The sequence below is a fragment of the Cyanistes caeruleus genome, chromosome 4 (assembly GCF_971803275.1).
Source record: "Cyanistes caeruleus chromosome 4, bCyaCae1.hap1.1, whole genome shotgun sequence".
Lineage (NCBI taxonomy): Eukaryota > Metazoa > Chordata > Aves > Passeriformes > Paridae > Cyanistes > Cyanistes caeruleus.
Window position 1 is genome coordinate 3,619,631 of NC_141704.1, and position 27,993 is coordinate 3,647,623.

The window sequence follows — 27,993 nt, forward strand, 5'->3', positions numbered from 1 at the left end:
CCTTTATCATAAATAGTAGCTTTTGAAACAAAAGCCATAAATTGCATGTAAGGAAGACACTTAAGAGTCCAAAGCTGGATGCACAGGGGTGTAGTGTGATGTCTTGTACCAAGTATTTGATGTTTTAGGTCTGGGTAGTGTTTTGATAGTGTTGATCTGTACTGATATCTGAGGGATTCCCATGTGGAAGTTCACAGGCTGTTGTTTGTTGTGTAAATTTTCAAGGTTCTTTTATGGCCTGTAGCTATCCAGAGTTTGCAGCTAAAGTTTGCATAGGAAATGGTGAGCTCAAAATTGGACCTAGAAAAGAGGAGTGAGGAGTCTTCCTCTTCCATCACTCTGCTGGAATGGTAACACCAACATCTAAAAAAGAAGAGGTAATTGAGGCAAATAAAGACACATCCAGCAGTGTGAGGTATGGAAGGAAGCCACTTTTATCAGTGCACGTTCAGGGTAGAGCTATGTGTGATGGTCTCTGGTGTCTCATCCCCACGCTTCCTTATCGCATCATAAAATCACAGAATAGTTTGGGTGGGAAGGGACCTTAAAGAACATCCAATTCCAATATCCTGCCATGAACAGGGACACTTTCCACTGGACCAGGTTGCTCCAAGCCCTGTCCAGTCTGCCCTGGAACATTTCCAGGGATGGGACGTCCAGAATTGGATTTATTTCTGCTGTCAAACTGGGACACCTCTAGGCAGTGCTGCCGTGTCCTGCTGGGACTGCAGGTGTTCCCTGGTGCAGCAAATGGACACTGACAGGCAGTTTTCACTTCTCACCAAAGTTTGGGCACCTGAATTGTACCTTTAAGAACCCAAGTGGCTACAGAAATTCCCCACATGACCTGTTATTACAGGCTCAGGTGAGAGTGTACATGCAGTTTTATTGCCAAAACATGAGGTTGGCAGAAATGACTCATACCTGGGAAGATCTCAGCTTTGCTCTTTGATTTACTTCTATCTACCAAGTATAAAAATATTTCCAAGAATACAGGTAGGAATATGCTGTTCTCCTGTTAGGGCAGAGCTCTCACTGGCTCTTAGGTGTGTTTATATAGCTCATAGGATGTATTTTTGAAGCTTTAGTATAAAAGGAGCTATGTATACATTTTAAGGAATCTTCAGTGCAATAGGCATGAGCAGTTCCTGGAGAAGGGACCAGAATATGGGGCTCTGCCCCTTCTCCTGGGAGTCTCTTTCTCATGGAGTCATAATTGCCCTCCAGGGTTTTCTCTTCATGGCTTTGTGAGTTTTGAATTCCTGTGAGCTGGCCCAGCTCCAGCAGGAGGGCAGAAAGCAGCCTCAGCCCAAGATCTGCTTGAAGCCTGCTGGTTCAGGCACTTTGCAGGAGGTGGCATCTGCAGGGGGAAAAATTCCCAGCCCTGGGAGAAGTTCCCAGCCTCCCAAGTGAGCTCTTAACAAGTGGGGTACTGTTTCAAGGTGACAATATTGTCTTCTGTGGACGTGGCTTTTGGTTGTTGGATGTTGTTTTGCCATTTGTGTTTCAGTGTGAGCAGAGGGTACCTGCTCTGCAGGTTTCACATGTGGTTTCAAGGTCAGCTCTTTCCATGACCATCCCTGATGACCAAGTGGGCTTGGAGTGATCCAAACTGAACAGCTCAATTTGCTGAGCTGGTTTGAAAAAGTGGTTTTTCTTCTCTATTTCTTTTCTCCTGGGAAATTAGAGGTGCTCCATCCCATGACATGACTACAGGGCTGCTGGTGCTGATGGGGAGGTGGGAGGAATTAATGGCCAGAAGCAAAGGATAAGGTGACACTGTCACTTACAGTGACAGCTGCATGAAGTTCATCAGCATGTTCAGGAAACCTCACCTTCCCTGTCAGTTCATCACAGTGGAGCTCAAGGAAGAGCTAACTTAACCTTTTTCTCCAAAACAAGCCATCTGTTGAACACTCCTTCCTGTATTCCTTTGGCATCTGGATTTTAGGTGTCTGCATTTAAAGAGGAGGAGTACCTAAGAAAAAGAAAAGTAGCTGAGATAATAATGTGTAGTGCCAGAGAGGAGTCCATCCCCTGCTAAAATTTCTGGTTACTGATCATAGAATCAAAGGATGGTTTGGACTGGGAGGAACCGTAAGAATAACTAAATCCAGCCCTTCTGTCATGGGCAGGGACACCTTCCACCATCCCAGGCTGCTCCAAGCCTCATCCAGCCTGGCCTTGGACACTTGCAGGGATCCAGGAGCAGCCACAGCTTCTCTGGCCAACCTGTGCCAGGGCCTCCCCACCCTCACAGCCAAGAATTTCTTCCCAATATCCAATCTCAACCTTAAATCTTACTGTTATATATGAATATATAGAAATAAGCTTTATAGAGCCTGATAGGCTCATGCCATTTATCAAACTGGCATCAAAAATTGTTCTTCTGTTCATACTTTTCACAAAACTTCCCTTTGTCTATTATTCCACAAATCACATCCTGTCGTAATTGGAGTCAGGATAGAATTTGCATTGGCCAGGGTGGAAAAAGAAAAGAAAATAAAAGGAAAAAAAGAAAAAAAAGGCAAAATACCCCCAAGCCCCTGTCTGCAGGAGGTTTTGGGGCAGCAATAGTTCGGGCAGTTGGCTCCCAGCAGGCACAGCACAGTTGGGAAGGATTATCTTTCTTCATGCCTCTGCTTTCTACTCTACTGCTTTGGAGTTTTTTCTCTTCTTCTGCATTTTTCTGTCAGTTTTCCTGATTGATTCTTACTGCTGTTGCCATAATGCATTTTTCTCACACAGCCTCCTTTAAAACACCAGAGGTGTGCTCATGCCATGCGTCCTTCGGCGCCGTCTCCTTCCTGCGTGTGTGCTTACCTAACAACTTGGAAATAGCAAACAAAGCACATGATCTGAGAAACAAGCTGGTATTTTACCCTAAGGGAAGATTTTCTCAGCGCACAAATCAAGAGTTAAATAGTTAAAAATGCTGTATAATATAGATCCAGCCGCTCTAAGGCTCGCTCCCACGTAGGAGCGAAGTTATTTGCCTACATAAATGTTGACACAGTTGAGCTCTGCGTTATCAAATCCACTGTCAAAAGCTGACCCCGGGCGTTTTGCAAGGAAGATGATGATTGTCTCTTTAATGACATAAATTCTGTTGTGCCTGTTTAGGAGAGTTCCCCACAACCCTGTCATTACTGTGCCCCCGCCAGTCACATCCCTACTGGCACAGCTTTGATGGGGAGTAGCTACAACACCCAGCTACAAGGGCCTCCTTTTAATCCAGCTCTGTGATTATCAAACACCAATCAGACAACTGAGTTGCTGCAGAAGTTGGCCAGCCCTGTGCTAAGAGCTCCTATGGAATTACAGAATCAGAGATGTTGGAGATGGAAAGTGCATTAGATCATCCAGGCCGTCGTCTTGCCAGTACATGTTTCCTGCTGCATGGTTTTGGGTGGTTGTGGGTTTGTTTGGGTTTTTTTTTTTTTGTCCCTTGCATTTTATGGCTGAAAATGACTGAGCCTTCCACTTAGATCCTCTGGAATCTTCCCCATGAAGTTTGATGGCAAGATTTTTCTTTGCCTAAAACATGCCCTAAATTTTTCCGTTTCTTTATTTCATAATATTTCATATTATTTCAAGTCTACATTCTCATCTTTCAGTAATTCTCTCTGGTGTTAACAGCCCGTAAATATGAGTGGAATAGTATTATGTGCTCTTGAATATTAAATGTATCACTTATCTTAAGTGCTGCATGTTCAGTTTTTCAGGATTTGGGAAAATTCTACTGATTGAAGATGGGTTTTAAATTGAACTGCTAATAGTATAATTTCTCAGACGCATATTTTATTGTAGTATAAGAGTGGTCTGTTCTGGTGTCATTTGAGAGATTGTTGAAAATTACCTGAAAAGGCCAATTTGAATTGGAAATGAAAATGTTTTTCTATGGAGGAGATAAAATTTAAGCGATTTTTAACTCCATTGTGGCATTTAAACTGTGAGGAGACTGTGTGCAGGCAAGTCTGCAGAGGGCATTGCAGGGAAACCAAAAAAACTAGTTTTCTATTAGTGACAGAATTAGTGGAAGTTGCAGTCTAGTTACTGGAGTCTTCCCCAGCCCCCCCATCCCAGCTTTCCATTCAAGTTCTTCATAACTATTGTTCTTTTTATAGTTTTACTTGTTTCTGTGGGATTTGGGGTTTGCCTGGTTGTTGTTTCTTCCTCAGAGCCTGCTCTTCACTACCAGAAGCTTTGAGTGCCCAGAGAGGGCTGTCTCAAAAGTTTTCCTTTGTCTTGACCACTAAGAGCTAGATCAGTATCCTCCCCTTAAAAAGAAAAACATTCAGTGTCTATAAAAAGGACAAATGGACTTCTTTTTTTGCAGTCACCATGGGAGAAGGACGGGGTTGGTGTGTGCTGGCGCACAGCCACGCTGGCTTGAGCCGGTCCCTTCAGAGCTGCCCTCTGGTCATGAAACAGCACCTTTACCCCAGTCCTCTGCACGTTCCTGAGGCATTACCTCTGTTTTTCTTTTCCAGAGGTTGAGAGGGTTGGGTTGGAAGCCCCCAGAAATGGGGTTTTGCAGGGTGGGAGTGTGTTGGGTGCCTGCTGGAGGCACAGCACGCGTGGATGTGGCAGAGACACGGCCAGCACTGCCCAGTCCTTACTCCATCCATCCTCACTCATTTGGCTCATCCAGAAGGGATGGCAGGAAAGATCAGCAGTGATTTGGGTGGAGATTGATTTTATGGAGCCTGATGGACACAGGGAGCATGGAGCAGTAAGCTGCCTTCCCTCAGATTCCAGGAAGCCAGATGCAGGCATGGGGATGTTGATGAGAGAGGCACGGACGGATGAGTCTTGGCAGCCAGAGTTCTCTCCCTGAGTGTACTGGAGGTGTTTGAAGTTCAGGTCTGTAACTGAAGAGGGAGATGAATGAGAAACGTGAAAATGGGTGGGTTAGAGAGTGAGTAAGGGAAAGTGAGTGGGTGGGGAAGGAGACTGGCAAGTGAGAGAGGAGGTGGGAGGGGGTGAGTGCAGGGGGGAGGGAGGTAGCAAAAAGTTGGAGTAGCGTTATGGGCTGGCTCTGTGAGGATACCTGAGAGACTTGGGAAGAAGCACCCTCCTTGAGACAGGCAGAGCTGACAAGGGTGTGGGATGTGCAGGACAGCACACAGACCCTGCTGACCTCCGCTGCTTCCCAGCTGGTTTGGATGGCATGTGATTTACTCTGCCTGCACTTCACTGTGTCTGGCGTGAAGTAAACAATAATCCTCACCCTGGTCAGCTGGTTGCATGCTGCTGCTGTTCCTGCAGAAAGATGTCAGACCTTAATTATGCATTGCAGGCTTTTCTGGCTCTCACATTACAGAGAGAAACTTTTAGTCCGTGTGGTTTCTTGCAGCTTGTAGTGGGCATTCCCAGGAGCTGAAAGGACTCAAGAGCTGCAGGGGAGAAGGAGTTACCTGACTAATAAAAGGTGCTGAAATTACAAACCTGCAATGCCTCAGCATAAAGACAGCTCCCAAACTTGAAATTGCTTTAATTTTAATGGAAGAGATGGGAAAGTAAAGTAACTTTAAATCATTACCAGACCCTGCCTGACAAGGCTTTTATTAGTATATTTAACTATAAATGCTGTACGGTTGGATGTAGCTCAGTGTGACTAATCTGAACCTGTTTTTATCAATTACTATGGCAGAGTTACAGCCCCAGCTGTGACCTCTCTGTAGTCAGGTGCAGTCAGGCTGTTGTCCAAGGTAAGGTCTCTGCTGCCCTGTTAAATCATACTGAGTTGTACACAGTACAGTCTCAATATTTACTGAATAGAGCAAGTCCTTTCGAAGCCCAGATAGAGGTGAGTGACTACAGGAAGTGACAGTTCTTGTCTTAGCTGCCAAAAAGGTATTTACTAAGGAATAACTTCATATACAGTGCTCTGAAAACACCAGTCCCTGCAGGTTTCCATCGGTAGCCAGATAAGATGCTTTGACACCCTCAAAATAAAGAATTTCTCCCTAATACCGAATCTAATCCTGCCCTCTGGCAGTGTGAAGTCATTCCCTCTTGTCAGGTGACTCCAGGTCCTTGTCCCAAGTTCCTCTCCAGCTCTCTTGAAGCCCCTTTAGGTGCTGGAAGGAGCTCTAAGGTCTCCCTGGAGCCTTCTCCAGGCTGATCAACCCCAACCCTCTGGCCTGTCCTTACAGCAGACGTGCTCAACTTTGGACCATTTCCAAATGAAATCTTCACCTTGAACATGGTCACCTGTTGCAAAGTAAGTTTCCAATAAAGCTTGGAACTGCAGCCAAGACAGCTTGTACAGTAGTTAGTGTTTACACTTTTTTTTAATCCTAGACAAATCCAGAAAAAAATTGCTGTACTTAAGCAGATATTTGTTACTGTTAAAACAGCCCAAATCTCTTGATGATGTTCAAATGCTGTAGTAACTGTGCAGAATATCCAGAGGAACGTGGGGCTGTATTTAATACAAGCCTATTGGATTGTAGATCTGTCAAACCCTCAAATTTGCATTCTTCACATAAGCAGAGATCCTGGTGGTGTTTACACATGCTTTGGGAACTGCAGGAACTGAAGTGCTTTGTCAAAAAACTCTGCTGCCAATTGCCACCTGTGGGTCTGCAGGGACACAGTTAAAATATTTACAGTGGCAAGACTAACTAAAGTTTGTTTATTGTTCTGCTTGATATTAAAACTTACCACAACAATTGTAAGAGCAGCGTGAGATCTCTGTGGAAGTGTGGACAGATTCTCAGTGAACACAGGAACAAGAACCTCAAAGTTTCCCTTCTGGCTAATTAATAGTTTGTTTTTGTCAGTGACAGGGTTGCGCAGCATTTGCAGTAAGTTTGCTTTGTCTTTGGCCATTTTTTTCCATATGGGTGTGTTCTTCCTTTTCATTCTGTTGTTTTTCTTTGCTTTTTTTTTTTTTTTTTTTTTTCTTTCTTCCCTAACACAGCCACTCCTTTTACTTTAAGAATAAATGAGCTGCTTGCTGAGCAGAAAAAAAACAAAGTTTCATAAACAGTGCAGTTCTGATCCATGTAATCCTTTATTACCTGTAGGGGCAGGTGCAGGAAGCTGCTGCAGGAGTGGAGGTTACTGACTTCCCCAAGGCTTGGGTTACATAAGGGGTCAGTACACTGTGGCATGTTGTAGCTGCTGCAGTGAAAGTTGTGAACAGCATGATCAAAGGTGGATTGATGAGAAGTAATTTTGGCTTGGTTTGTTTCATTTGATTCAACCCCAAAGAGTTCTGAGCCTTTCAGCTTGTATTTTAACCACCACACTGGTGTGAAGTTACAGGATCCACAGGATGGCTTGGGTTGGAAGGGACCTCAAAGATCCAGCTTTGTTCCAACCCCCTGCTATGGGCAGGGACACCTTCCGCTATCCCAGCTTGCTCCAAGCCCCATCCAACCTGGCCTTGAACACTTAAGGGATGGGGCATCTTCCCTGGGCAGCCTGTTCCAGAGCCTCACTACCCTTGCAGTGAATAATTTCTCCCCAATACCAAATCTAACCCTGCCCTCTGCCAGTGGGAAGCCGTTCCCTGTGTCCTGTCACTCCCTGTCCTTGTCCAGAGTCCCTCTCCAGCTCTCTTACAGCTCCTCAAGGTGGGAGAAAGCTGTTTCCTGCTCTCCCTGAAGTCCCTGCATATTATCTTAAATGTGTTTCCTGCTGTAGTAAAATAGATTTTATTACTGGAGGTTCTGTCTTCTAATGCTTTCATTACCAAGGGTTTTTTCTGATTGTTGCTCAAGAGAAAGTGAAGGGAGACACTCAATTGATGTCAGCAAACCAGAAAGCAGCAGTTCATGGCTGTAGTGGCTGTGGAATGCTGAGATAGTGTCTGTAGAAAAACAACCAGACAGCTTCAAGAAGTAAGATTTTTTTTTTTAATTGTTTGTGTTGTTTTTTTTTTAACATGTTGAAACCATTTAAATTGCTGCAAAGGGGTAGGGCAAGGAGGGTGGTAAAAAAATACATCGCCCATCCCTTGTGATTTTGTGGTTTTGTCTGAATATTTTTATTTTTTTTTTAATTCTGTACGATCAACTGCACATTTCAGTTGAGATAGCTGCCCCAAGAACGTGTCTCATTTGCCTAATACTAAAAATATGTGTGTGTAATAACATTTTTTCTAATGCTTCCCATCTGGAAGATACATCACACACCTTGGCATTAAAATTCATGGCACCCTTTTTAAATATTACAGGGCTTCGTGATAGAGACTGTTAATTTGCAGTTCTGGGCTGAAAAACAGTTCAAAGCAGCTTTTTATTTATTGACAGAAATACGTTTTCACTATTTGTCTGTCTTAGTCTGGTAGAACCACTGTGTTTGTGAGAGGCAATTCGTCTGCTTAAAATGTCATGGTTCATTTATTAGAAGAAATGCTGAGCAACTAACACAAAGTGAGGGGTCTGAAGACCTTCCTCTTCCAGTCCCTCAGGAGATGCCTGGAAGCTTTAAGGTTTTGGTCTAAAATACGTGTAGATCAAATCTGAGTGGCATCACAGCACGTGAATTCCTGGCAAAAATTTTCTCAAAATGGTACAGCTGTTAAAATATAATGGTCATGCCATGTGGATCAGCAAGGATGCATTCTTTCTGGAGGAAACTTAATAAAATAGTGTCAAAGGAAAGGTGCAGGGGTCTGTTGGGATCATAGTATGTAGGAAAGGAGCTTCTGAGCTGCTTGTGTACTTCAGATACATTTAATGATAAGGACTGGTTAATACATCTCCATTTTAAGTGTATAACCATCCTTTGGAAGGTGTGCTTTTCAGTGTGCCAGGCAGCAGGAAGCACCTGTGTGCTCAATTCCAGCTTGTGGTGACATCTTCTGGATGCTGAGCACTGGGAAAATTTCACCTGTTACTTGAGTAGTTGATTGGAAGTTGAGTTTTTCCGTGGCATGATCCACAGTCAGTGTTGGAGTAATAGGACAAACCAGTCCAAATCTGCTTTCTCCCAGGCTTGTTGTCTCAACTGTTAGAAAATCTTTGCTTTTCAAAAGGCTTTAAAAACATAACAATGCAAATTTGAGCACTCCCTGCAAATTCGACCTGTATTTATACCAGTGTGTTCAGAAGAAGCCCATCATACGATTTCCATGCTGTTTTCAGTGTCTCTCCACTTTATTATTCTGAGAAAATTCGATGCATCTGCAGCGTGCACGATCTGGTTTTCTGATACGCAGATGCACAGCCTCGCCTATCTCGTGGAATCAGTGTAGCAACCGCTCTTACAAACGCTGTGACAATGTACAGCCTCCTATCTGAGAACCAGATCAGACTGAAATTGGGACTCGGTCCAAAAAGCAAAATACTGCAATCAATCTACTTACTGTGTCAGCACTCAGCTCCGTTTCTCTTCTGTGCACTGCAGGGAAAGGGAGCGGGAATGCACGCTAGCATCCAGAAGCGGATTCCTGAGTCACGGAGGATGGCTGTCAGTAATAGGAGGTGCCTGAAGGTTCCCGTTTTTTTTAGGCACTGTGTGTGCTAAGAGAGGTTGCAGGCGATGTTCCGAGCCTGGGTGGCACTCAGGAAGTCACTGCATGACACTGGGGATGCCACGTGGCTTCCCCGCTGACACTCAGCCCATGTCTGTGAAGTGACAGTGACCGGAGCGTGTCACAGCGTCCTTGCTCCTTGGCCTTGCAAGTCATGACCCTCGGTACCAGCGGGGATTTGTGGAGTCAGGCCCTTGCAAAACCGTGCTTGAAGTGCTGGTGTGGTCAGGCTGGGGTGACCTCTTGCCTAAGACTGCTCATTTCCTTCCCTTCCGCCGGCCCTGCTGCTATTCCGGGCTGCGGGCTGGCACCGCTCCTGGTGCGCGGGCATCGCTCTGGGGGCAGGTGGGCTCACCCTCCATCCACTCTGCCTGCTTCCCACTTAACCCTCTCATTCCTCGCTCCCTGGGCTTACCCTTCTGTCCTAAAATTGGCTCAGTCTTGGGAAAATCATCCACCCCCGCTCCTGGGTGAGGGAGACCCATGTGCCCGATGCCGCTCGGCTCGCTCCGGAGCGCAGCCTGTTCTGCACAGCAGCGGGGTCCTTTTGGGGTTGTAACACTAAATCTTTCAAAAGTAATCACACTTTTAGAAGTGATTTAAGCACTCAAGTTTCTGGGTGAAAGCCAATTGCCAGGGTTTAATCTGCACCCTAAAGCTCTGCTGCTAAATCTGATCTGGAAGTTCTGCCTGCGTATGGGGGAAGACACCGATAGCAAAATACCTTCCCTGATAAAGAGCAGTGGGACCTACAAGGTCCACAGCAAAAATAAAAACATTTTAAAGGGTCTATAAAGTTGTTATTACACTGTAGATGTGCAGCAGAATGCATGGATGGGGTTTGGCTCTCATATAATTGTATTTTTTAATAATAAATTGGGTTGCAAAGGAACTTGCTGCGGCTGGAGCTCTGTGCTGAAGAAAATCATTCAATCCAACACCATTAACTTTTCATGACTGTGATTACAGCTTGTTGCTTGCACTTCCCATGTAACTTTCAGTGTCACAAGCACTTTTATGCATTCATTAAGCTTCTTTTTTTTGGTAAATTAAAATGTTTGGTTATTTTTTCCCATGGCTATCTAGTACATACTGAGTTTCTTTTAGGGAAGTGGTGGGACAGTATGTATTTTGAGCTAAAATACGATGGCACCTAAGAAAACAGGGTTTCTGTTCTTAATTGCCAGTTTTCTTTCTGTCTTTTATCGTGTCTTGGTTTAGAAAAAAAAATCAACAAGCCCATTGTGATGCTTTTGATTAGGCTTCAGCAGAGATAATAAAAGTGTAGTGTCCCTTTGTGAAAGAAGTTTTTAATTATTGTTAATTGTACTTGCCAGCTTCATTTCTGAAGGGAAACGGAGGTGACCTCATCCTGAAAGTTGTCAGTCTCATGCTGGTGTCGTTCACTGCCTGGAAAAGAGGTTGGGGTTTTTGTTCCTTGTTGCTTCTTTTAATGAGGAGCTATCCACAGGCCTGATGGGCTCTGTGGCTTTGGGAATGCTGTCCACACTCAGCTTCAGTAGCAGGCTTGTTCCTGAAGCGTTAAAGTGAGTTGTATCTTAGGGCATCAGCAGTCTCAGACCTGTGACATCCCCATTCCAGTAACATCTCTGGCAGCAGCCAGTACAAAAGACTGTGGGGAGAGGTGATGGAGTCCTTGTAAAGGACAATTACTAAAAATTCAAAGGATTACTTCTGCTCTTTCATTCTAGTCTAATAATCTTGGGTGTTTCCATTATCTATCCAAAGGTTTAATTTCTTTAACCATTCTCCACTCTTGGCTTTGGCATATTTTCGTGAGGTCCCCACTTCACCTGTGCTTTGCATTTGAACAGATGACAAGAGAGATTTCCTCACCCTTTGGACTGCAAAATGTGCTGGGCAGTGGGGGCTGTATATCTGGGGAGGTTCCAGGGTATCAGGAAAAGTCAGCATTCAGGTGTAGCCGTGATGTAAATGCCAAAATATTTACAGTTGTTTTAGTTCATTGAGCATCTCCGTATGTCAGGAGAAGGATGAGGAGGATACGTTTTTGTCTCCACTGTTCTGTATTTCTTAAGCTGTTACCTCATTTCATCTTAAATGAACCTTCTCTAAAATACCCTGAACTTTACAATTCCATTTCAGTTCACCCAGTGCCATCTGCCACAGTGTCTGCGATGTATTTCAGTCCTGACGAAATCCCCCTTCCTCAGCGGTACCTCCACACGCTGTCGTAAGGATGATGTGACAAGCCTAGCTGGCAAGTTGTTCCCACCTTTGTTGCCAATTATAAAGCAGTGTAAAGAGGCAAATTCTGACAGCCTGCATCCTCAGAGGTGTTTGAATACCTCACTCATAGTGAAATTACCAGCAGTGAGGCTCTTGAGCATCCCTGAGGCTCTGGGCTGGGGTCTCCACTCACCTTTCACTCAAGTAGTCTTTCCCTGACATTCATCACTTCTTTGCCTGACTCAGATGTGTATTTAAAGCTGCTGATTATTCACCAGCATCAAAACATTTACTTGTAGATACAGAGAGCACAGTTCCCTGTAAAAGGGAATGAGCTTTCAGCTGGTTTGTTTTCTAATCCTGGAGAAATCTGCAAGGTCAGTGAGCCTGGCGTGTGTAATGGGTCTCCTCACGGCTGCCAAACGTGTTAGGGACTGTGGTCTGGAGCTCTCAGTTTATCTCATTCCTTTGCTTTCTGTTGCTCATTAAAAGATTTAAAAAGAATAAAAATCTCAGCAGTGTGAGATGTTCGAGCTGTCTGAAATGGTTTTCATTTTGTGGCTCCCAGATTTTGTTCAGGCGAAAGGAGCTGAAGTTTTCCTGAAGCAAACCACATTTTTCAGTAAAAACACTGAACACTGAATTCAGGTCACCTCAGACTGGCTCTAACTCAATCCTTCCTTTGCTATCTCAAGGTGAGGATTGCAAGAGCACCTTAAAGGATTGTTGTGAAAACTATGGTAGTTGGCATTTCCGCAAGCCTGCCAAAATACATAATAAAAGCACACATTTTTAAGCCTTTTCACCTCCCAGAGTTGTTTTGGTATCTTGTTCTTTTATCTTGTTCTTCGTCCTGAACAGAAACACAGGAGACTGAGATCATCTCACAAACCAGTGCAGAAATTGTGACCTTTCAAAATATTCCTTGAATCACTGCTCTGGTTGTATAGCTGTGACTCCCAGGTTTCAAAGTGGGGTAAAGAACCTGTTCCTAGCAGGAATAAACAAAACACAGCTCCTGTCCCATGCCAGACAAGCTTTTCATGGTGTGTTTTGGAAGTACATGTTTCACATGGGCACAACTAGTTCTTGATTTAAAAAAATAAAATTACTTGAAACTACTCAGGGCCACGAATAAATGATGGCAAGAATACCAGAGGATTGAGCAACAGGCAAAGGACATGTTGTTTCCTTTAAGAATTCTGACTAGAAATGACGTCACTTAGATAGTTTGGATGTTTGTGAGCACTACAGGACTTGGAAAGGGAAAGCAAATCGGAAAAACACTGGGAAGCTGAACAATTTGTTTTGTTTTATGACTCCCTGGTAGTTTAATGAGGGAGCTATTACTCATGCGCTGTCACTGCACATCTAGAAAATTCCTCTGGGTTTAAAAACTGGCAGGGAAAAGTAGTTTCCTAAAAAACACTGAATTAATGAGATAAAACCCATTTCTCAGGAGTCCCTAACAGGAAGGGTCGGAGGCGGAGCTGTGCAGGGCTCACCGTGTGTTGGAAATCTCCGCAGGGGATTTCAGAGAGCAGATAGAGCTGGCAGGGATTCAGGGAAATGATGCAGCAGATATGCTCAGCATCTGTCTTTCAGGACACAGAACTATGGATTTGGGCAGAAAAAAACCCCACAAGTTTGACTGGTGCCCTCCATTGCTTTGCATCTGAAAATATCTAGGACTGGGGTGTTTAAAGAAAGAGGTTTGTACCCATGGGTAATGATAAAAAGCAATGTATTAACAATATTGACACATGAAGTGAGGGCTGTTGTATTTAAGGAGAGGAAAAAGGTAGTATTTGTGGTGTGGGCTTAATTACACAGCTTTAAATTAATTGTTACGGTTTCATAATCTGTATTCCTATGGTCTGCCAGGGTTCTGACTTCTTGCTTTGAGTCTGCATTGTTTTATAGTTCTGTATGGTATTTTACAGTGCAGCACAGTGCAGTTTGCATTTTTACTTCAATTATTTTAGCTGGTTTAGCCTATCTTGTCACATTGACACAGGTTACACATTATCCTTGCCTTAAATGGAACTGTAATAAAACTCTCATGGCCCTGAGGGCAGGATGAGGGTTGTTCTAGTTTGGTTTTGTAGAGAGCACAGTAAGCAGAGTGCTGCTCCAGTCTGGAAATGCAAGGGAGTATTCCTCACCAGCCCCCTGACACAACTATTCCCTCATAGCAGAAGTTACTGTAACTCCTTTTGACAAAAAAATGCTGATAAAGTAGAGGCTGTTAAAAGGGAAATGCATAAGGAGTCTGGAAAGTGTGATGTAAGGATTAGTAATAGAATTTGCAAGCTGCTGTAGCAGTTCTGCTACAGTTTGTCTTAAACTACAGCACCTCAAACATACACATTCCTTGTCTCACTGCAGTGCTGTGTAAATTGAAAATTATTTTAATTGTTAATTTTTCATCAAGAATAGCACCAACTTTCTATGCAGACACAGATGTAGTTCAGGGAGGGCTGTGTATTTTAAGCTTCAGGTCAAAATCATGCTTAGCTGTGTCTCCCTGTACGTGCAACATACACTCTTTTTAGAAATATCCAGTACTGAGCTTTTTGAAACACGTAGATGCCCAATTTATTGTGTCCATGCTGGACTTTTGCTCTTGGGTGTGGAACTGAACTGCCTGGGCCAGAATTAGGAAATACTTCCTGCATGTGATGTGAAAAAGTGCTGGATCACAGGGCACAGCTCAGTTTCCACCAGAACGGGACAGGACGAGACTGAAAAGACTGGGGGGACTTTTGAGGTGTTGAGAAGGTGGCAGGGGTATGGATGTCGTGTAATTTTGGAATCAGAACAAGCACTGCAGAGGGAGACACTCCAGAGGGACCTTGTGACACATTAGACAGGGATTTGGGCATCAGTTGCTCCAAGGTTGGGTGTGCCTGGCAGGGAGCACAGGGCAGCCCAGGTTCAGTGTGGAACACCCTGTTGGGTACCAGGAGCCACACAAATTATGCAGGAGCATGTTCAGCCTCACATTTTGCATCTGTGCTGCTCCAGTTTTCCAGAGTGGTGTGAAGCTGAAGGCTGAACAGGCATGGAAAGGGTCTCTTCTGCTTTTCAGGTGGTTCTTCAGTGTCCAGTGTGGAAGGTGGTGACCACCAGGGCCTCTGTGTAGCCTTGTTCTGGAAAGAGCTCTGGTGTTACCATGGATTTTGGTGGGTTTCAGGCACATCCAGGGCACTTAGTGGTGTTTAGGCTGCTTTTTGATTGCAGAAAAGTCTAAGTGAGAAACAGGTTGTTCCCTCAGGCCAGCTGGGACACTTTGTGGTGCAGCACATTCTGATGCCCCAGCAGCTACTGAATAGAAAGTTTTGTCACTCCAGAGTCTAGGCACCTAAATCCTGACAAAATCCAGACAGAACTGAGACAGGCCACATGGCTGATGCCTGCAGACTCCCCTCTCAGGGCAGGGGACACTGTGGACAGCCGTGTCTCCCTGCCAGATGCTGCATGACCCATCAAACAGGACTGGCCTTCCCAGAGCTCCAGCCCTGTGTGTGTTGCACCAACACAAGAAAAATTTTATGGCTTGTTACTGATGGAAAACTAACTTAATTTTCCTGTTAATGAAGCTGCAATTGAAGTCCATTACTGTTGTGGTTCAGCTGATTTCCCTCCTTGGCTGAGGGTGCATCTAGCCCTATTTTCCCTCTGTGCTGGAAGGGTTGGTGGGTGTGAGAGGCAGACCTGACCTCGCTGAGGTTGCTCCCTCCTTGGCACTACTGCCTGAAACCTCCATCTCAGCACCCATCCAGAGCTCTCCTCCCAGCTCCTTCTTCACACACGGATTTTGGAGTGTAGTTATATTCAATGGACTGTCAGGTTTTATATTTAAAGACTTTCCTCTTCTATTTTTTTCTGAAGCTTTACTCTGTCAAGGCCTGTGCAGCTGGCGTTACACAGCACATACTTTATTATCCCAGTCATCACTTCAACCATTTAATCCTTTTAACCTTTACAGTGGCTACAGGAGGAATTATGGGGAGTGAATTTCCTCTTGAGTGAGTTTCCTTGGGCACTGTTAAAACCACAAAGAAATCCAGAGTAGTTCCACGAAAAAAGGGATCTCTCGATGAAACTGTTTGCAAAGGACTGGAAGGGGTGAGAGAAATGAGAAGCCAGTCCAGCTGCAGGGAAATAGCTGTGGGGACACCACCGTGGGCTGGCAGCTGCCACATTTCTGCACCCAACATCCCAGACCTGTTCCAACCACTTAAAAGTTAATTTAAAACAGTCAGCCCTGCTGGGCAGGGAAAGGACCTTGCTGCCAGATGTTGTGTTGTACATTATCTCCATAGGTTTTGCATCTGTCTTTGCTGCAGCTTTATTTCTGCCTTCAAAATTCCCTTTTTCTCATTGTGTCTAGTAAATTAAATTGAATTTGCAAAATAGTACAAAGTGACATTAGGATGTGCCTGTTAACAGAGGAGAATAAATTAATTACACGCTGTGAACTAACTGAACTCATTTAGTAATTGATGAATTAACTTAATATGTCTGTTACAAACAGGAGAACTTGAATGCTGGCAGAGTAAACAGTGGAATCTCTCATTGACTAAATCACTAGGGTTTTTTTTAGGTTTATTTTTCCTTAGTTTAGTAATGGTCGCACTTTCAGAATTAGGAAGTTGCACCAGTCATTTGCAATTTAGGGTTCACCTCTGTGAGTCCATCCTCTGCCATTTCCAGACTGAGATCTGCCTCTTGAATTCATTGGAAACTTCGACATTTCCAGTTGCTTTATCTTAACCAAATATTAACACCAGTTCTTCATCCTTCCTTTTTTACACTGGTCAAACTTTCAAGAGCATCAATCAGGTTTCCATTTGAGATTCCACCTTGACTGGATGACCATGATTCTTTGGGGTTTGTGGTCTTTCTTAATCATATTTTTAATGTGCAGAGTAATGTTATGTTCTCTGTGTGCACGTTGTGCATCTTCTCTCTTCCCAGATTTCCATTGCAGTAATGAATTTGATTATTCTCTCTCTCTCTCTTCCTCTGTAGTCAAGTTCCAGGCCTGCACCTGTGTGCATCATTTTGTTTTCCTTCCAGGATGTTTATGTGGCTTGTACACGTGGATTGATAGCAATCTGCTGCAGCTCAGTTCTGTGTCAACAGAAAGGAGTTTTCTCCCATGCCAGCCCTCTGTAAATGCCACAAAAACACCTTTGTATTTAAGCCTCTATTTTAAAACTTTATCTTCCTATGATGCCTACAAAAGAAAAGCTGTCAATCTGCCTTTATACCAGGTTTTGTTGTCTTATTATTCCTTATACTTTCTCTTTTTTTTATGTCTCTTTCTTGCCTCAGGCAACGAACTGGAAACCAAGCTCATTTTATTCTGTTTCATATGAAGCTTCTAGATCAGAGTGTCTTGATCCATGACAGGGACCCTGCTGCAGCACTTTCCTTCCTTGGCAATCACTGGGAAGGTGAACACCTGCTGCACAGAGTTTCTCAGGTCCCAAAGAAAATCAGAACTTCATCCATCCTTTAATGCTCCAGTTATGAGATGCTGATCTTGTTTGTAGCTTCAAAAGGTGGAGTCAGTTGTGTGGAGGACACCAAAAAGATCACAAATAATTTGGGTATGTGTACGTTATATTTTCTGATGGACAGGGACATATTTTTGTAATGCAGCTGAGGTTGCTTAATGGATGTTGTAGATCAAAGCAAAAACTAGTCTGTAAAACAAATTTATTTTCAGGATCCAGCAGCCTCTTTTCCCATCCCTTGCCTGGCTGTGTTCAATACATGGAGCATTATGTTGTCCTCTAATTAGCTCTGTAATTTCCATGGTGTGTGCCAGCACCAGCGTTTATTATTGAAGCACAATGTCTGCTTTTATTCTCGTGGTGTGACTGTCCTGTCACGGAAGTCACGTGCACAAACTGAGTAGTGAAAGGGGTTCAGGAGTGAGGATCAGTAAATATTCTAAGCTGTGCATGGTTGTGCAGATGTATTTGATTCCAGCACAGCCAGATGCTTACCAGTTGATCCAGATGATCCTTGCTCAGCATGCGGTGAAGATCCCTCATCTGGATCTTCCAGTCCCTAGCATGGCTAACAGGGCATCGATCAATCCCTAAAATATTTATTTTTACCACAGCCATGTGACTTCTCTGCATTTCATGAGGGGAAGCTAAAGTGGAAATGCAAACACACATTTAAATAAACTATTTTATAAATTTCAGGTGCTGATTTCAAGAGTGCATTTTGCATTTGCCAGAGGAAGAACATGTTGTTTGAGGGAAAACCTGCTTATAAATTTGTGCAAATTGAAAGGTAAATAATTCCTGTTTCCAGTACATTGATGGAGTAAGATCTCAGCACTGGTTATTTTCCCTGCTGTGAAGTATGTAGTATATAAATGTATCTGGCATGTGTATTTGTCACTGTGCAGCAGCAGAATGTAGGAAGTGAATATCTTTAAAAAATACTGATTTCTGCTTTACAGAATCACAGAATGGTTTGGGTTGGAAGGGACCTTCAAGACCATCTACTTCCAACCCTCTGCCATTGGTAGGGATGCCTTCCACTATCTCAGGTTGCTCAGTGCCCCATCCAGCCTCTTTTCTTCTTCAGCATAACAAGGAAAGGTTCTCTAAAGTGCTTTGTTTCACTCTGAAAATATTCCTGGCTTGGGTTTCAGGGTTTTTTTTGCAGTGTCATATGTGATAGGAGTAGTACAGAATATTTGTCTTTGAAAGGTCCTCTGCAGTGTGTTCCTGAGGCGTGGGAATTAAGCTGAGGTTAAAACTTGAAGTGGTCTGATTGAACTTCCTATCTTTCTTAATTGTTATCTTCTTTCTGTGTGATAATTTTAATTTCGCTTCCTCCCTGGTAATCGTGGAGTAGTCTTGAGTTTGTGTTACATCAGACAAAAAAAATAACACAGAGTAATAAATGTTTTCATGCTGATTATTGTTATTTTTCAAAGACAGATGAGAGCAGTTCCTTCCAGGTCACTTTGCATGCTTTGACAGACAAAGTGCCACGATGATGTTTGGAGCAGCACAAATTAATCCAGTGCTGGAGATAAGCAGAGAGTGAGCGGGTGCGGGTGCCTGGTTTTGAGAGCTCACTTTGTAGGGACAGAAGTGGCTGTGGTCCAGCTCATGGCACGAGGATAAAAACAGCAGGTGTAGCTTTGGAGTGCTTCATGACAGGGGCATTTCTGCTCAGGGGTGGGATTAGAGCTCCTATTGAAAGTTATATAACAGCCACGGTGCCGGGGTGGTTGCTAAAAATGATGCTTATCGCTCTTACGTCCCAAAAGCTTTAAGTCAGAAGAACTATTTTAAGCTGAAGAAATATTTTTGTTTTAATGGCCATTGTTTCTCTCCCAGACCCCACAGAGATGATTTTAAATGTCTACAGCAGCGGTGGCAATGAAAATGAAGTGTTTTTATAATGTAAGACATGGACAATCAACAGTGAGTTCTATTGTGGGTGGCTGCTTCGTTATCATACCCTCATTAATGTACCTCAGCAATCAGCAGGGAATTACATTTTTTATTATGGCTGTCCTGTCCAATTTCTAATATACAACATCAGCTGCTTTTGTCCAGCATATGATTATCCATTTGGGGAAAAAAAAACCCCTCTATTTTCCTGCCTCTGCTGCCCCAAAGGTTGGTGTTTTGCAGAAGGAGCAGTCAGCTGCTATGGTGATGGGCACAGGGTGGGAATGTGGACAGAAATAGAGGGAGGCTGAAGCCAGATTGTTCCTGCTTCCTTATGGTTTCAGTAGCCCTCTCTGAATTGGATGGAGATGGATTCCAAGGATTTCTCAGGTTATTTGTGGTTTTCTGCCTCAGATTCTCACAATTAGCACAAAAATAATACGCAGGCAAAAAGGAGAGTGAGATTCTGAAATGGATAATGTTTGTACAGGATCTGTGTAATTCCCTGCAGAGCAGCTTGTGCCCGTTGTGCTGGGATTTGGATGCACAGAAATCTCCCTCCTCCCATCCAGACTGAAGTCAGTTTTTGTTAATGCATAATTCATATCCTGAAGCCTTTGTCACAAAAACATCTTAACTGCCTTTCCCCCAGCTTGATAAGCCTGCTTTTGTATTTTTAGGATTTCCTTCCCTGATAATCCCCAAAATCAGCCTGATGAGGTTTCAAAACAGAGTTCAGAGTAAATCTGAGACAACTTTTACGTCAAGGATGTTGCTCTGTGCAGCAGGTGATTCTCTGGCACCTGCTATTTATGGATTCTGCCTCCACAAAGAATTACTTCCCTGTGGCACCACTGCCACAGTCAGTGCACAAGTGGACTGCAGCTCCAGGGATTCTACCAGGAGGTTTGGATGTATCTTTGGATACATCTCACAAGGAGTGCCTACACACACATTTTGTTATGAAACAAAGACAGCAGGTTTTTTCTGATGAATTTTTGGTGAGCTCTAATCCAAAATTACTCTTTCCATAGGGAACATGATGCCTGTATTTAGTGATGGGTTAGTGGCACACCTCGATTGCCTGTTCTGACTGTGAGTGCACTCACACAAGTACAGATTGTGAGGAGTCATAATGTGGTTAAAAAGTCTGTGTGAAACCTGGAGGAAAAGAAAAATGATTCTCAAGTTGTGTTTTAATTCATCTCTTTGCAGAACAACACAGAGGGGACTAATTCAAACAGCTTCTGGTGTTCTCTTCTTCCAGATTCTGAGGACAAACCTGTCAGTAATGAATTGTTCCAGAAGTACATAAATAAAGCTGTACATGGTAGAGCCTGTTTTTTCTCAGGTACAGCACATCCTTGTCCCTCCTAGGTATCAGTTGTTGTAAATACCTTGTAGCCATCAGGCCTTTCCTGCTCAAAGCTTTGAGGAGCTTTGAAAGTACAAAGATAAATGCGTGGTGTGCCTGAATAATGGCTAAATGGGATGTTTCACTAGTGGGAAATAATTGCCTTCATTTGAGGGCTCTTTGCCTGTTGCAGAGGAATGTTCCCCAGATCTCTTCACTTTATAGCACTTCTCAGTGCAGCTAAACAGGAGGGAATGTGAAGTACTGTCATCAGTGTAGGAATCTTTCAGTAATGGTTTGTCATTATTTTCCTCCCAAATGACCCAAATTTTTTTCTTACTGTTTATATCAAGCCACCACAGACCTTCTGAAGATTAAATTCCAGCTGTGGAGGCTTTGATTGTTTCTTGCACGTTGCTCTTTTTAAGATGACAGAATTGTTCAGTGAGAGAAATTCAAATGGAAGAATTCAGGCAAGCCTGCCTATGGGGAAGGTTGAGCCTTGTGTAAAAATCCAGTAAAACTTGAATAAGAACCTTAGAGTTCAGAGTATTGATTTTCTTGTGAAAGTTCAAGAACTGTGTTTCCTTGCAGGCTGAAACTCATCTCAGCTCCTCATGACCAGCTGAGCAAGAGAGATGGGATTTGATGCTATCCAAGGTGTAATTCCACACTTCATGTCTTTTTCTAGTGCCAGCTTAATCAGTTTCTGCCCACTCCCAGCCATTCATTTCCAGCCCAGCAGCAATGCAGTGCCACCTCTTCCCTGACCGTGTGGAAAACCAGATGACTGAAAATAACTCAGTCAAGAAAAGAAACGCTTCATTTTTTTTTTTCTTTGTATTAGAATCATTTGAATGAATTTCATGGCCCACAGGCAGTCGTATTGGTACTGCTGAAGGTGACAAGAAGTGCAGCATCAGAGGCAGCAGTGAGCACTGGAGGGTGTCCCAGTGCTGTGTGATCTTGCTGTCAACAAAAATGTGCTCTGGGACCATATCCTGAATGAAGGGCTTTCACTAGCCACAGGATTATTTATTGAACTACTGCTTTTCATTTATTTTATTAAGGAAGATTAACATCTTCTTGTTAGGGCAGGTTTATTTTTTTTACTTGAGGAGATAAACCATCTCTGTGAGAAGTCAGTCAGCTTTGTAGACAGCCATGAATGTCAATAAAGTCTTGGCAAACACAGTAGGTATTTATTCAGCCTTGCAAATTAAAAACATTTTTCCTGCTTGTTTAGTGAAGGGAACAAAAAAAGACAAATTACAGAGCGGATGAGCTCTCTTGATAGTTGGAATTCATTAAGCTGGTGGTGAAAACGCTGGGGGATTGATGGTGCAGAAAAAGAAAAGATAAAGCAGCTTTTCCCCAATAGCTGTGGTTTAAGTTCAAGTTAAAAATGACAAAAAAAAAAATCCCTTAAAGACATCTGTAACTGACTTCACAATCCCAGTTTCTATCTGGGTAGACAGTTCTTTCTCACTGCAGTTAGTATTAATTGGTTTTTCAGTTGACAGATAATTTCTCAGTGGCTCCTCCATCTCCATCATGCCATGGGGTGTCTGCAGCAGCTCATAAATGAGATCCATGGCCAGATGTTAAGTAGGAAGTTCACACAGTCCCTTCCCATGGTACAGACAGAGCCTTTCTGCAGACTTGTCAGTCTGTCATCTTCCCTTGGCTCCACATTTTATTATTATTAAAAAAAAATAAAGGGATTTAAAAAGTTACAGTAAGTTGAGCAGTTTGTCAGATGTGATGTTCTCACAGGCCATTGTCTGCAGATTCAGATGGATCATAAAGCTGTCGTGAGTTCAGCTCTAACAAAATCCATTTGCACAGCTCCTGTTATGGCAGAGCCTGGAAAGGAAGCAGTAGGAGTTATTTTTTAATTAATTTCCTGTACAGAATCATTAGTCCACCATGGAAGTCTTTCCAAGTTGCACCCAGTGCATGTTGTGTCTGATTATCCCTGATTAATGGGATAAAGTGCCCACAGTTGTCACTTGGAGTCACAGACAGTTCTCATGTCATTGCAAGTGTAGGAATTCTGCAGGAATTCATCACTGGAAGAGAGAGGGTTCCCTAGTAAGCATTTAAATGCGGTTAAACCACCTGTAAATCACTAAAATGATTCAACAGCAAAATAAAGCTTTAGTAAACTTCATTCTTGCAGTTCTTTAATTGCAGACAAAACTTTACTCATTCAAGTGATCCCATCAATGTCAAATAAAAACATGAATTATGAAGCTTGTAAGATTAGAGCTTAAAGTCAATGACATGTCATTCCTATAATTTTCTCTGGAGGATTACAGAGCACTTAATTTGTAACTGCAGAAACCTAAATGTAGCAAGATGCTCTTCCATCTACAGTTTTTATCTAAGTCATTGAACTCTGGGTTTGTTCTTTCCTGTTTCCCAAGTTCTTACTTGTAAATGTGAAGACATTAACTTCTCTGTTTTTCTTCTTCCCAGTTCAACGAGGAAATTCCCCTCAGCTCTTCTGATCATTAAATCTGGGAAGGATGGAGGAGTCCAAGATTTGAAACTGTTTTAAAACTTCCAGCACCTAATTAGAAGGAGGCATCTTGGAGCAGCACAATAGCTCTCTATCTGCAGTTCATTTGGTTTTCCAATTTAGAAATGACAGTTTACAGCCCTGGTGCAAGCGTGTTTCTCGTTAGCCTGTTCTAGAAACACACAGAGTTATTACAAGTTTTGAAAGATGCTTTCTTCAAAAGTGCAAATGATATTAAATAGCAGGATTTGCTGTCTGGACAGCCACATGGAGAAGCTGTGGTCTGCAACCACCCTAAGGCTGGTGGTAAAGGCAGAGCCAGGCAGAGCCGGACTTCAGCTCCAAATCCGTGGATGTCATGGATACAACTGCATGGAAAAGATGCTGCAGCAGGAATTAGCCTTGTCCAGGGGAGACAGTTGGGAAGTGCCCCTGCTTTTCCTTGTTTCACAGATGGATCTCATGTTTCTTGGGTTTTTTTCATGAAGATTTTCTTGGAGAGGATTTTGTTAGCTGTGCTGCTGACAGATACCCTCTGTGAGAACTGTCCACACTGGCTTTATTTCCCTCTTCAGGAGTTGGATTCCTAGTCTGAGCTGGTTGGGTTTGTTGTCCTTGGGGTAAACGAAAAGAGATCTGCATGTCAGCAGGTGATGAAACTTGAGGAACAGGTATAATTATTTTTTTCACATGGTTTTCTGCTCCCTGAAGAGAAGGAGATTGAGAGCTGCCTGTCCTCAGGACTCGACAGATGGGTTCATCCTGGATGGTGGTTTGGGGTCTGGAATGTCAATTCAACGAGGACTGGCTGAGGGTTGAAGAGGAGACTCAGGGAAGACTTTATTTACCTGAAGACCAACATTTATCTGAGGGAATGCTGTGGTGAGGTGGAATCAGCCTCTTCTGCCAGGTAACAAGTGACAGGATGATGGCAAACAGCCTCAAGCTTCACCAGCAGAGGTTCAGGTTGGATATCAGGAAAAATTTCTCCACTGAAAGAGTCGTTAGCCATTGAAACAGGCTGAGGGCAGTGATGGAGTCACCATCCCTGGAAGTGTTCAAAAAACAAGTGGACCTGGCACTTCATGGTATGGTTTAGTGAGCATGGTGGTATTAAGCCAAAGGTTGGACACAATAATCTCAGAGGTCTTCTCCAACCTCAGTGGTTCTGTAGTTCTGGTCAGTTAAAATCAGCTTTCACTGGGCTTCCAGAGGCAGGTACCGAGCACATCCAGGTGTAATATACTGCAGGAGGGAAAAAATGCTACATTCTTCTTGAAAACACTGCAGCAAGGCAAAATTCCAGAGTTCTGCATGGCTGAAGGAAAAAGAGTTTGGTTCTGCCTGCGCTTTAAAGCAGCTTTATTTTACCCATTAGTGTTTTGAGAGTGTGGAAGATTCCCAGGAAGCTGCATGCTCCGGGCAGAGCCCGGGGACACGGGCACAGCTCTGTCCTGCTGCTTCCTGCCTGCTCTGCTCCACACAGGCACTTTCTGGACAGAAAAGCTGCACAATAAATCCAGTGCTGATGTGGCCTGGCGTGGTGACAGCTCTTCCAGTAACTGCAGGAACTGCCTGCTTGCGGAGGCCCAGCCTGCTCCGATGGGTTGTTTTCCTTGAAACTGTTGTTCTGCAGCAGATGGGGCACGCTGTGTCTGTGCCTCCCTCTGCCATGCAGACACTTTGTGGTGCCTTCTGTGCCGCTGCCCGTGGTGATTTGTTCCTTTCTGAGAGGCTGTGGTGTACCTGAGTGCTTCCCAGGACGTGTCACTGGGAGCGGGGCTGTGCAAACACTCAAGACTTGCTTGACACCGCTCTGCAGATGTGCTCTGGGTCTGATGTTTGTTCTGCCAGCTGAGATGAGGAGCTGCAGAGAGGTTATTAAAAAAAAAAAAATCAGTTTGAAAGGGGATAAATTGTCTAGAACACACTTCAGTAGCAGATTTCCAGGAAAGAACCCTCTGTCAGACTTCTTAGAAGCTGTGCTGGCTCCAGGTGCTAAGTGCCAGGTCTGACTAGCCCATAATCAACTCAGTCCTTAACATGAGGTTTGGAGACACACTTTTCCCCTAATTTGCAAATCCCACCCCAGCCAGAGCTGGCTGACAGGTGGGCAGGTTTCCAGGCTCCCTGCATAACCTTTGGGATGAATATTCAACCTTTAGGCACCGATGTGCAGCTTCTGTCACACACTGGTCTTTGTGCTGTTGAAGATTTGGTAACATCTTACATGTTTTGCTGTCACAAGAGGGAGTTTTGCAGCAGTGCTGCCCTTGCTGGTTTGTCTGGGTGTAGTCATGCTGTGGGCAGAGCTCAGCAGACAGAATGTGTTAATAAAAGGCAGCAGCACAAGCAGGATGAAGGTCCTTCATTCCTTGTTAAAGCCTTGTACATGTTGTTCAGGCTTGACTAACAAAATTCCTCTGAGTGACACTGCTGCAAGCAATTCTCTTGCTGTTGGTAGCATTGTAATAGAAAACAGAAGCGAGCATTTGAGTGACTCAAACCAAAATCAAGGGTAAGAATAAGAAAAAAGCATCAACTGTTTAACAGGAAAAATAAAAACCCGACGTGGCTAGGTATTCTTCTGTGGCATTTCCAATTTATTGTTACAGGAATATCCTCCCAGCTAGACTCAAGCTCCCTCAGGAAGCTGGTTTCATATGGTGGTTTAGATTTAACTATTCATTGTCTAGCACCATTTGAAATCAGTGTTCTTGGAGGAAGAATGCCTGCCTTCATCAGGGAAACGGACCCTCGGGAGCCTCAGAGGAAAAGAAGAGAAAGTCAAGATTCTCCTTGTGTGGTTCTGCCATTCCAATTAACCTCCACCACCAAACAAAGTCCCTCAGTGGGACTCTGGGGGTCTGTGACCCAGGTGACCTCTGGGAGAGCAATGCAAAGATTTCAAAGGCAGAAATTCTGCTGTCATCATGTTTATAATATTTGTAAGTGGTGAGGAACAACTTGAGAACCCATGAAGGTTTTGAGACAGAAACAAAGCAAAAAAGTAAAACACAGAACTGTAACTCAGTATAGAAGATGCTGCTTTTAATGCCACAACTAGTAAAAACTACTACTACAACTAGTTCATACAACATGGTGAGGAGTAAGGAAGGGATCTACATGTGCTCTTAATTTATAACTCAAAACCTGTTTTCAGTGGTTTTTCTTACCACCTCATCACACTTGTAAATACTTTGTACGTGAATCATACGAGACAGATAATCGAATTTGAAACAGGTAATTCTGCACTGAAGCACTGGGAGTTCTGGATGCTGTTTGCACCCTTCCTGCATGTTCAGCTTTTTGTTGTGGTGTGTTAGGCAGATCAGAATGTGTTATCTATTTCGTGTGGCAAGACTTGCCAGCGTGCAGGTTGGTGGCTGGATGTGCTCATAGAAATGGCCAGCAGCTGAGAATTAGCCCACAGGTGGTTGGTCACATTGTCCAGGTCTGCTGAAATCTTCAGAAGTGTTTCAAGATAATATTTTTTGAAGTATTTTATTGTATTAAAAAATGTGTGTACCTAATGGTTGATTTTGAAAATTTTCACTGTCTAAACCTTTGTTTTCTCACCAGTGCTTTAATAAGAATTATATCAAGTATTTGGAATTTCTCCAATGTGAAATGCTGTCCAGCACATAACTCTTCATCCTTGCAGATCTCCGTAACCCCTTTAGAGGATGACTGATTTCTTTTGGTGTTCAGAGTCAATAATAATTTCTAGCACCATTTGAAATCGGTTATAGTGATTGGGGAATTACACCTCGTGAATTTTTACACAAGAGGCTCCAGAGAGAAGCTTTAATGGTATGAAATTAGGGAAGTGTGTTATTTTAGTGAATGGAGTTGCTGAATTCAGAAATGCTACAAGTTTAAACTGAGAGGCGGAGAATTGTAAAATGTATAACCCAAGGTCTTGGTTTAGGTCCTCTGTGTGAAGACAATCCTTGGAATGGTTTGGAAAGCCTTGCAGTGCTGAGAGGGAAGATGAAGGGAGATGGTTTTCCCAGTGAGAATAACCAGTGTGGACTTTGGATCAAAGAAGAAGAACCCCACCCTGTTGGTTTAATGATCTGTCTGTGAGGTATGAGGAAATTAGGAGCAGCAGGAAACCTTCCAATCTGCAGCTCCTGTCCTCTGGACGTGCTGAAAGCAAGATCTCATGGAGGTTTTCCCTGCCAGCCTGAGACCTTCTTGCAGTCTCCTCTTGTACACTCATTACAGAGTAAACCATAAACAGCCTGAGTCACCTCTCCAAGGGTGTGTAATATGTAAGAATTTCTCTGAAATTTCAGCTCTTCAGAGACACAGCTGGCTGGAGGCAGAGTCAGAGGTGGGTCCTGTCCCCACTTCAGCAGGATCTCATTAACCATGAAGACAATCTCTGAAAACCATCCTGCAATCAGCTGGTCATTCTACATCCAGCTTTTTGGCAGTTAATAAAACAAACCAACCTACAGCAAGAGTCAGACACCAGCCTGCAGCAAGGCATCCCTGTAGCAGGGGATGTTTTCCTGGATGTCCTGGTGAGTTCAGCAATGTACTGCTTTTCCCACTATTCCATGTAGGGTAACTAAAAAAGAGTTTTTTTGTGAACAAGTGAAACTTTTGAATATTCAGAGGAATTTCTAAGGTTGTGGCTGGTTGTTGGAAGTAAATCTACCTTCCTTTTATCCCCTCCTATTTTTTTTATGTACATGAAAATATACTGAAAGTATATTGAAAGCCAGGGAAGGAATTTTGGCGAGGGGATGGAGTGACAGGAAAGGGGGAACGGCTTCAAACACAGAGCAGGGTTACATTAGACATCAGGAGGAAATTTTTCCCTGTGAGGGTGGGCAGGCCCTGGCACAGGGTGCCCACAGAAGCTGTGGCTGCCCCTGGATCCCTGGAAGTGTCCAGGGCCAGGTTGAGCAAGGCTTGGAACAGCCTGGGTAGTGGGAGGGGGTTGGAATTTATTTCTAAT

General features: G+C 43.6%; 1 protein-coding gene and 1 long non-coding RNA gene across 6 annotated transcripts in view; one reads left to right on the forward strand and one right to left on the reverse strand.

The window, feature by feature from the left end:
* LOC111923149 (endonuclease domain-containing 1 protein-like) overlaps positions 1–27,993 on the forward strand; it is a 158,905-nt gene that overhangs the window by 92,125 nt on the left and 38,787 nt on the right. The window lies entirely within an intron of this gene.
* LOC111923152 (uncharacterized) lies at positions 936–9,536 on the reverse strand. The gene is made up of 5 exons (XR_015286051.1): positions 9,326–9,536; positions 5,144–5,265; positions 4,475–4,874; positions 2,537–2,830; positions 936–1,978 (listed from the first exon to the last, which is right to left on the reverse strand). It is a non-coding gene; the product is annotated as an uncharacterized LOC111923152 (long non-coding RNA).